The sequence below is a fragment of the Dasypus novemcinctus genome, chromosome 28 (genome assembly GCF_030445035.2).
Source record: "Dasypus novemcinctus isolate mDasNov1 chromosome 28, mDasNov1.1.hap2, whole genome shotgun sequence".
Taxonomy (NCBI): Eukaryota; Metazoa; Chordata; class Mammalia; order Cingulata; family Dasypodidae; genus Dasypus; species Dasypus novemcinctus.
Genome location: NC_080700.1, coordinates 43237456 through 43248182, shown reverse-complemented (window position 1 = coordinate 43248182; position 10727 = coordinate 43237456). Strand labels below are relative to the sequence as shown.

The following is a 10727-nucleotide window of genomic DNA, read 5'->3' as shown; positions in this document are numbered from 1 at the left end:
GCTATGTCTATTAAAGACTGCATTTGTAGCTAACAGCCTTTCTTAAAAGATACCTGCAAGCCCAGAGGTTTCACTGGCAAATCCTACCATAATTTAAAGAAGAAATAACACCAGCTCTACCCAATTTCTTCCAGGAAATGAAAGAGAAGGGAATACTTCCCCTCATTTTATGAGACAGCATTCCCTGATACTAAAACCAAGCAAGGAAAGTATAAAAAAGTAAGCTACAGGGGAGCAGATGTAGCTTGGTGGTTGAGTACCTGCCTCTCATGTAAGAGATGTAGGTCCTGGTTCAATTCCTAGTACCTACCAAAAAAAAAAAAGGAAGGTGAAAGGAAAGAAGAAGGGAGGGAGAGAAAAAGGGAAGGAGGGTGAGAACGAAGGAAGGTTGCAAGGGAGGGAGACAGAGGAGGGGAATGAAGGGGAGGGAAAAAAAGAAGGAAATGGAAGCGAGAAAGACAAGGAGGGGGAAAGAGAGAAGTGCGGGGCGGGGGTGGGAAATGCACTCGTTCGCGGGCGTGTGTGTGTGGCGTCCTCCAAAATTTGCTATAGACGTGCATAGTTATCGCACTTCAAAGACGGAGCTCGGAGGTTTGCTGTGGTCCCCGCGCAGGGCCGGGGAGCGGCTGAGCCCCGGGCGTCCCCCTGCCAGCCAGGAGCCACCTGCGCCCTGAACCCTGGGCTCCTGCCCGCGGGCCTGACGCCTTCCTCCTGGGGTCCCAGGGCACTGGGTGTTGGGGGGGCGGGGGGGCCTCCACATCACACTCTGCAGCAACCTCCTCCGGGCCCAGCACCCGCTCGATGCACATTTGGCGTCCCCTGGAGACCCCGCGGCGGTGCGCTCGTTGGACGTGCCCTCCGCTAAGCCCGCAGGCTGCCCACGCCCGCCGCCGGCCGCGTGGCGCGGAGACGCGGGGGGCGGCGGGGGGCGGCGGGGGGCGGCGGAGGCCCCGCCCCGCAGGTGCGCCGTCCTGCGGGCTCACCTGGCCGCGCCGCCCGGGGCGCCGGCCTTTATAGGGCGCTATTTTGGGCAGGCCCTCTGATTGGCAGGCGGCGCGTGACGGCAGCGCGGGGTGGGGTGCGCGGGAGGCCGCGGGGGGAGGGGGAAGGGCGCTTCCGGCCGCCGAGCCGGGGAGCCGGGCCCGCAGCCCTGCGGGGGCCGGGGGAGCGGGGCGGGGTGGAGGGAGCTTGGGGGGAGGGGGCTTCAGGGTTCCGGGGGGCCTGGGGGGGCAGAGGGGCCCCAGGGGCTTGGGCGGGCGGCGGCCGGGGGAGCGGGGCGGGGTGGAGGGAGCTTGGGGGGAGGGGGCTTGAGGGTTCCGGGGGGCCTGGGGGGGCAGAGGGGCCCCAGGGGCTTGGGCGGGCGGCGGCCGGGGGAGCGGGGCGGGGTGGAGGGAGCTTGGGGGGAGGGGGCTTCAGGGTTCCGGGGGGCCTGGGGGGGCAGAGGGGCCCCAGGGGGCTTGGGCGGGCGGCGGCCGGGGTCTGCGGGCAGGGCGGGGGCGCGGGGGGCGTCCGCGCATCTCGCCCCCTCGGGGACCTGGCGCTTGGGTCACAGTTGAGTAAAAGCCCCCGCGTGTCCGTGTCCGCAGGGCCCCCCTCTTGGCGCCCGGCAGGCGTTTTGCCCTTCCCCGTGGGCGCGGCGGCCCCGCTCTCCCAGAGGCTGCTGGGGGCCCCGCAGGCCCCGCGCCCCGCCGCCGCCTGTGCGGAGCAGCCCCGCGGACCCCCTGCCCTGCCCGCGGCGCCCGAGCCCTGCACCCCTGGGCTCGCCCCGTGGCTGCCCCCGGCCCTGCCTTCCTGGGCCCCGGCTGCCCGCGCTGCTGAGGCTCGAGGGCCTTGAGGTTTTCTGTGACACGCTCGTTGGAACTTGGGTGAAAGCTACTGAGTGGGACAGGCGGAACACCCTTATCGCTCAGGCGCAGCTAGAGCAGGGTTGGAAGCCGTCGCTCCCCCTGGGTGGGAATTCGGCTTGAAAAGACGCGGGGGGTGGGGAGGGGGGGAATTCTTGGCGTCACACGTGGCACCTGGGGTGGGGCCCGCAGCGAGCTCTGCCTCTGCGCCTGCGCCTTGGGGACCATCCGCGCCGGAAGTGGAGGGACCCGGGCTGGGGGTGGGTCACCGCTGGCCGTGGGCATCGTCGGCCAGCATCGCCGTTCCCCGAGCGCCTTCCGTGTGCCCGGCGCTGTGAGTGCCCAGCAGCGCTGTGGTCACAAAACCCCCCGTGGCCTAGACTCCATCGTTACGCCCATTTCACGGGAAGGGAAACTGAGGCTCAGGGCGGGGGGGGGCTTGATGAGCGCACACGCGGTCCCTGGTGGTGCGGGCTGCACCCGAGGCTGCCCGCGCCGGTGCCCTCAGCCGCTGGGGACGCTCAGCTCTGCCCTCCTCTTTCCTTGACTTACCTGAGTGGCCGCTCCGCGTGGGGCTGGTGGAAGAGGAGCTGAGGCCAGGCAGGAAGGGTCAGAGGTCCTGGGGCGGGCCGTCCTGCTGCTGGCTTAGGAGAGGGAGGGCAGGGTGCCGGGCCTGCGCTGACCACCCCCCACCCCCCCCTGCCCCCAGCAGCCGGCCTGCTCAGCCTGCCAGCAAAGTTTTTTGTTTTTTTGTAAATTTTATTTTATTTATTTATTTTTTTATTTCTCTCCCCTCCCGCCCCCCCAGTTGTCTGCTCCCTGTGTCCATTCGCTGCGTGTTCTTCTGTGACCGCTTCTATCCTTATCAGCGGCACGGGAATCTGTGTTTCTTTCTGTTGGGTCATCTTGCTGTGTCAGCTCTCCATGTGTAAGGCGCCACTCCTGGGCAGGCTGCACTTTCTTTCGCGCTGGGCGGCCCTCCTTATGGGGCGCACTCCTTGCACGTGGGGCTCCCCTACGCGGGGGACACCCCTGCGTGGCAGGGCACTCCTTGTGCGCATCAGCACTGCACGTGGGCCAGCTCCACACGGGTCAGGAGGCCCTGGGTTTGAACCCTGGCCCTCCCATGTGGTAGGCGGATGCCCTATCCATTAAGCCACATCCACTTCTCCCAGCAAAGTTCTTGGAAAGGGTTTTGGATGTGGTGGCGCTGGCTGTGAGTTTCAGAGGGGCCTGACTTCAATCTTTTGCCTGGTTGTGAACCCGGAAGCAAACTGGTCACCATGATTTTCAAATCTTTCTGTGCACTTGCCCCCAAAGACTGACCAGCTACAGCCGGAAGCCCCCGTAGAGCTGACGGTGCTGGGGAAGCTGACCTGGAACCCGACGAGCTCTGTCTGAGGGGGTGGGCTCTGGGGCAGGCTCCAGACACCTCGAGCCTCAGTTTCCCTCCCTGTAGCCTGCTTTGCTGCAAGGAGTAAGGGCTATGCTTGGAGTTCCAGATCCCCGGGTGGCGTTACAGGAATTCAGAACCTTAGCTCTCCTGCTTGTCCCTTCTCCTGAATGACAAAGAGGCAAAGCGCCGGCCGGCCGTGAGGATGTCCCTTTCTGTTCCTTGTGCAGAGTCGCTCTGTGCCGAGTGTCATAGGCAGGCAGTCATCTGCCAGCCCAGTTTCACGGGTCCTCGCCGGAGCTTCAACACCGTTTCCAAGGATCAGCTTTAGCTTTTATTTTGTCAATCACTCAGCAGTTATTAAAGATCTAAAAGACATTAAATATCGGATGGCTTTTTAAATAGAGCTTTGTGAACGTTTTCAGCGGTATGTCCTGTTTCACAAACAGACAATAAGGAAGCAGACTGTAATTTTACAGTAATAAACTTCTTTTTTACTTGTCCCCATGCTCCAACACTGACCATAATTCTTACTGAAAATGATTCAGTCTGGCAGTGTTAAAAAAGACAAAAAAGTTTTATTAAAAAACAAAACCTGAAAAGAATAGAAACTAAGAGTTAATAAAAATTAAATGTTTCTTTTAAAATACAATTCAGAAGATGTTTTTCCCTTTTAAACCCATTTCTTTTTTTAGTTGACTTTGCCTAACAGGTGTAACAGATTGTTTTCATTATTGCTACCCCATCTAAGGAAGATCTTGAGACTTCTCTTCAACCATAAAGCTATAAAATGTGAATGGGAGGGGTGCTCAGGAGGTGAGGATGTGGGTGGCAGCCATTCCTGTTAAAACGCAAACTCTACAAACCACTGCACATCCAAATGTTTTGAGTGAACTGAGTTCCTAGAAACTCACCAAGTATTATGTTTAACTAATGGGTTTGAATTTAAGTGGAGCTCTATTCAAAAATTAAGTGGAACTAATTCAAAAGTGTGTGACTTAGGCAGCATGTACTTGATGCCCAAATACCTGTTTGGTTTATTTGATTTAGTCAAATGAGCAGCCAAGTCAATAGAAAACAAATAGCCACACATTTTAAACCACAATAGCCTATCCTTTTAAACTATGCAAGATCAAATATTGCAAATAACTGAGAAATTATTAGTTACAATAATAGTAATATGAACTGAGAGCATACTGAAATATAATCCAGATGCCAGTGTGGTTCAACATAATGAGTTTTGTTCAACTTTTTAATCCTTTCATCACCCTCAAGAGTGATTTAGGGGGAAGCGGATATCGCTCAACAGATGGAGCATCCGCCTACCACATAGGAGGCCCAAGGGTTCAGACCCAGGGCCTCCCGGCCCGTGTGGTGAGCTGGCCCACGCGCAGTGCTGCTGTGCACAAGGAGTGCTGGCCCGCACAGGGGAGTCCCCATGCAAGGAGCGCGGCCGCCCCGCGTGAAAAAAGCTCAGCCCGCCCAGGAGTGGTGCCGCGCACACGGAGAGCTGATGCACCAAGATGACACATCAAAAAGAGGCACAGATCCCCAGTGCCACCTGGTAAGAACACAAGCGGACACAGAAGAACACAGTGAATGGACACAGAGAGCAGACAACAGGGCGGGGGAGGGGGCCAAGGCAGGGGAGAGAAATAAACACATCTTTAAAAAAAAATGAGTGATTTAGGGTACGGTTGGCTCAGATTACTTTTTTTTCCATATTATCCCCCCCTTGTGGCTTGCTTGCTGTCTGCTTTCTGTGTCCATTCACTGTGCGTCCTTTTGTGTGTCTGTATTTTATTTTTATTTATTCCACCCCCCCTTGTGGCTTCCTTGTCTGCTCTCTGTGTCCATTCTCTGCGTGCTCTTGTGTGTTTTTACTTGTCTGCCTTTTTGTCGCGTCACCTTGCTGAGTCAGCTCTCTGCGGCACCTGCGGGCAGGGTGGCTCCCTGCAGCGAACGGGCCAGCTTTGCCTTCACAAGGAGGCCCCGGATGTGAACCCAGGGCCTCCCATCTGGTAGGCGGGAGCCCAACTGATGGAGCCATAGCCGCTTCCCCCTCACTTTTTGCTGCCGTGGAAAACCTGTCTGTCCCCCTGACTCTTTACTGTGGCCCCGACACGACGCTGCTGACGGCAGCAGTAACGACAGGCCCCTCTGCTGCTGAGAAGCGAGCGGGCACAGCCTGCACCGTGGAGGCCGGGCAGGGGAAATGCTGCATCTTAACTCGTCCTCTGCAGCCTCCATCCATCATTCACCCATTCGCTCCTCCAGCAAACACCGGCTCTCCTCCCCCGTCCTAAGCAGATGCAGGTCGGTCTGCAGCCTCGTGTGGCTGAGGGTGAGTGAGCCACGGGGACCCTGCCCAGGCGCCTCCAGGCAGAACCAGCTCGGCAGTAGAAGAGTTCTGACGACGGGGAGGCAGGAAGCGTGCAGCGGTGGGGACAGAGAAGGCTGTGGCCTCTCGGGCCGCCTGGCCGGACCCAGCCCCGGTATGGCCCCCACCCTCTCAGGAGAAGCTTTTGTCTCTCCTTTACCCAGGACCTTGGGGAGCTCGTGGGGTTGACGGGAATCACCAGGAGCACGATCAGGCCCTGCTTTTTGCCAGCTCACTCGACGAGCCGGTACTGAGTGACTTCCTCCCGTAGGCTTTGCCGCAGTGCCGGTCATTGGAGGGGCCAGACCACCACATCCTTGCCCCACGTGCCTACAGCCCATCAGTGGACGACAAGAAACGGCCCACGCTCACGGAGGGCCCTGGAAAGAGCAGAGGGACGCGCGGGGTCCCGCGGCTGCGTCTTTGTCTGGGGCAGGCTACTCCCTACCTGGTCTCCGCTTGGTGACTCAGTTACCCGACCGCTCCTGCTGGCCTGGCCACTGCTAGTAACATAAACGGAGGTACAGGGTGTCCCCACCCGCGTGCCTTGACCTTCTCCCTCTTCTTCTTCACAAATGAAATATTTTTTGTTACTGTACCATCCGCCTCCTTTTGTGCATGAGCACAAACTCGCTCTCAGGCGCCCCGCGCTGCGACACTGGCTCCCAGCAGCCCTGGAAGCGCAGCTCGTTCTAAACGCGCACAGGCAGGGAGGTCGAGGAGGCGGCCCGTCTTTCCTGACTCAGCTCAATTCGAAACTATTGGCAAGTGACCCCGTTTTACGTGCTCTTCAATCTTTACGAGATTCTGGGATTGTCCACAATAAAGCCAGATGGTTGGTAGGCCTGGAAGCTTTCCAAGCCCACGGCATAGATTGACACCCTTCGTGGTCAAAAAGAGTGTCCTAGTAGGCGGTAATCCCCTAAGTTTTTTATATAACATTTATGTCATCTAAAGTTTCTTTAAAAAAAAAGAATGCCCCAGTCAGTTTGGGGAAAGCCAGAGGTTTGGAGCATTCTAGTAACTCACGGACAGCTTCTACTTTATAGTAAAACACCTGGTTATGAGAATTTTTAATTCTGGAGTATTGGCGTTGACGCCATGGCGCGACCCAGGGTTTTCCAGGGACACAGAACTGATAGGAGAGACAGGAGATGGATGTCTTCACATTGTGCATAATGTGATGTCGTGAGATTTATCACAGGAATTGCTCGCACGGTGGTGGGCATGGGCAAGTCTGGGCTGCGCCGGGCGGGCCTCGAGCTGGGACCCCCAGTGAAGGCTTTGAGGGCTTCCCTGGGCCAAGCTGCCGGGCTGGCGCGGAGACAGAGATTCTTCCTTCTGACCCCCCAAACCGTCACTTCTCCCTCTAAGGCTCTCAGGAGAGGGGATGAGCTTCTCTCGTTGCTGAAGGCAGTCTCCTCCGTTGACTGTAGATGCCATCGGCTGTAGATGACCGCTGACCAATGATTTAAGTCCTTGGCATATTCTCACAGTGACAGGCCAGAGCTCGCTTGACCAAGCAGCGGGCCACCGTCACCTGGCCAAGGTGACACACGCGCATAACCGACACCAAGTCCTCCTAGATAGCCAGGTCAGGGCCCTTTTTATGTTCGTTCAGCAAACCATTATCGAGTGTCCAGTAAGAGATGGCGTCTCGGGCGCTGGCTGCCACGATGGCTCAGACTTGGGAAGTTTTACCAAACAGGAATCCTCGGGGTTTTGAGGCATGCAGAGGAGTTTACTAGGATGGCAAGATGGAAGGAAGGGACAGAGGCAGGGGCTGGAGAAAAGGTGGGAAGTTAGGGAGGTGACAGCCTGAACTTGGCCGCAGCCACGAGGCCACAGGGCAGGTGAGGGGGCCACAGGTGGGCTCATGAGGAGAGCAGGGGCCGGGGATGCGACGCAGCTCGTGACGTCAGCCAGGGCTGCAGATAAGGGCGCCCGTGTCAGACTAAAGGGCTTCTGTGGGGTTCTGGACCTGAAGGGGGCACCGGCATGTTCAAGCGTGAGGGACACAGGGTGAGATGGTGTTTGAGTCGTTTTTTTAATAGCAAACTGGTGGTTCCAGCAGCCTGGGGGCGGGGCCGTCTCAAAACTGCCGGTTTGAGAGTTTCTCACTGTCGCTGCTCTCACATCTCTGCTGTAGAAGGCATGAGGCGGCTCTGCTGGCATCTGCTGAGGGCCTTCCGAGGGCTGCCCCAGGCCCTAGCGAGGGCCACCGCAGCCCCCGACGCCACGGCCACGGAAGCGCACGCTCTAACAAACGCTGTCGCCGTACACAGGGCCCAGGGAGTGCGCGCTGTGGCAGGAGCCCCCTTAGGTCAGCTCAGAGGGACAGCGGAGCCTGCAGGGGGTGCCAGGGGCCGGGCACGGGTCTCCAGGGATGGCTGCCTCTGCAGAAGGACAGCCTGGAAATCCAGCGTCCAGGAAAGCGGATGTGGCTCGACAGACAGGGCGTCCGCCTACCACATGGGAGGTCCGCGGTTCAAACCCCAGGCCTCCTGACCCGTGTGGAGCTGGCCCATGCGCAGTGCTGATGCGCGCAATGAGTGCCCTGCTACGCAGGGGTGTCCCCCGCGTAGGGGAGCCCCACACGCAAGGAGTGCACCCCATAAGGAGAGCCGCCCAGCGCGAAAAAGGAGCAAGCTGCCCAGGAGTGGCGCCACACACACGGAGAGCTGACGCAACAAAGAGACACAGATTCCCAGTGCCACTGACAGAAATGCAGGCGGACGCAAAAGAACACACAGCAAATGGACACAGAGAGCAGACAATGGGGCGGGGAAGGGGAGAGAAATAAATAAAATAAATAAATCTTTAAAAAAAAAAAGAAGAAGAAATCCAGCGTCCAAAGCCACCTGCTGTGCCCTGCGCTGGGAACCCTAGATTATTCTCCCAGCAGTAAAACTAAGGAGTTGAGCCAGGTGGGTGAGCCCTCAATGCACAGGAGCATTTTTACAGCAGGAATCCTGGAAATGCCCGGAATGCAAGATGCCCTTTTCTCTGGCTGCAGTCAGGCATCTTTAGCTACATTGCTCAGCCCTGGTGGGACTCGCCCTCAAAACCGCTCCAGGTGACGGGGGTCGTGCCCGAAGTTCCGGGGAGACGGCCCTGGGCTCCTCGGCCGAGTGGCTTCGCGGAGGAGCTGGAACCCCTCGCTGGAAGGGGCCGGGCGCCTCCGGGACAGGTGCCCAGGCGGGAGACCAGGAGAAAGCCTCGTGTCCGCCGCTGTCTGGACGTTTCCAGGCCTCGTCCAGGGACGGGAGCAGCCATGTGGGAGCCCGTGATCTTCAGTTAGACCCGGCTGCAGAACGGGTCCTTGCCAGGGGGGTTCCTCAAGGAGGTGTTTTCAGGCCGTCGCCAGCACGAGGATGCCTGGCAGTCAGGGGGCAATCTGGTCTGGACGGCCCAGTCCCACGACGACACTGAACTAGCAAGACGTCGTGGCCTAGAAACCTGGGGCCCGGGGCCTAGAGCGTCTCCAGAGTCAGGTGGGGAGGCTTTGGGCTCAGGGGACGTGGGAAGTTGGAACCCCAAAACTGTCCCCCCCCCTCGGCCAACACACATGGCTCCCGGACTTCCTAATTACTGTGTTCGCAGGGTCCACCTGCGAGATGACTGTCACTCATCTCGGCCTGGGCTCTGGGTAGAACGAGGCCCCACTGGGAATTTATGGCTACGAACTTGTCCTCACTGAGATCTGGAGCTTGGCTTTCTACTACCCTCCACTGAGAAATTTACATGAAAAGTAGGGGCTCTCATTCACTACGGGTGGGCATGCAAAATGGTGCGGCCGCTTTCCAAGACAGTTTGGCTGTTCCCCAAAAGTTACATATAGGGCAATTACCCTATGCCTGTCAGCCACGTGGGATCTAAGGCCCCTCTCGATTCAGAGGTGGAGTGGACATCACCACCCCAGGGTGCACAGGATGGAGGAATAGAGTATGGACTAGAGTGGACTACCAGGTATTCTACTATAGATTTATTGTGACTAGCAATGGAAGAAATTGTGTCATTGATGTGGAGAAAGTGGCCACGGGAGTTGCTGAGGGCAGGGAGAGGGAAGAAGAGGTGTGATGTGGGGGCATTTTCAGGACTTGGAGTTGTCCTAAATGACATTGCAGGGACAGATGCTGGACATTATATTTCCTGCCATAACCCACTGAATGTGCTGGGGGAGAGTGTGAACTACAGGGTAAACTATCATCCACGTGGTGCAGCAGTGCTCCACAATGTGTTCACCGAGTGTGATGAATGTGCCACGATGATGAAAGAGGTTGTTGATGTGGGAGGAGTGGGGTGGGATGGGGTGTGGGGTATATAAGAAAGTCATTTTTTTTTTAAGATTTATTTCTCTCCCCCCGCCCCATCCTGGTTGTCTGTTCTCTGTGTCTATTTGCTGCGTGTTCTTCTTTGTCCGCTTCTGTTATTGTCAGCGGCACGGGAATCTGTGTTTCTTTTTGTTGCGTCATCTTGTTGTGTCAGCTCTCCATGTGTGCGGCACCGTTCCTGGGCAGGCTGCACTTTCTTTCGTGCTGGGTGGCTCTCCTTATGGGGTGCACTCCTTGCGCGTGGGGCTCCCCTGCACAGGGGACACCCCTGCACAGGGGACACCCCTGTGTGGCACGGCATTCTTTGCGCGCATCAGCACTGCGCATGGGCCAGCTGCACATGGGTCAAGGAGGCCCGGGGTTTGAACCGCAGACCTCCCATGTGGTAGACGGACGCCCTAACCACTGGGCCAAGTCTGCCACCCTCATATTTTTTAATGTGACATTTTTTGTAATCTATATATCTTCTTTAAAAAGGCAATTAAATAAAAACAACAACAACAAAATAATCATTGAATCTAAAAAAAAAAAAAGATTTTCCATATGACTCAGCGATTCCAGTCCTAGGTTAGCAAGAGAAAGGAAAATAAATGTCCACACAAAAATTTGTACACAAATGCTCACAGCAGCATTATTCATAAAACCCAAAATAGAAACAATGCAAATGTCCATCAACTGATGAGTGGATAAACAAAATGTGGCATGTAGATGCCATGGAATGTTATTCAGCCATGAAAAATAATGACACACTGATAGAGGCTACGGCGTGGGTGAAC

General features: G+C 57.1%; 1 long non-coding RNA gene across 1 annotated transcript; it reads left to right on the top strand.

The window, feature by feature from the left end:
• The first annotated feature begins 5123 nt into the window (after positions 1-5123).
• On the top strand, positions 5124-6215 carry LOC131276434 (uncharacterized). Its single transcript, XR_009183915.1, has 2 exons — positions 5124-5732; positions 5889-6215. It is a non-coding gene; the product is annotated as an uncharacterized lncRNA (long non-coding RNA).
• Positions 6216-10727: the final 4512 nt, after the last annotated feature.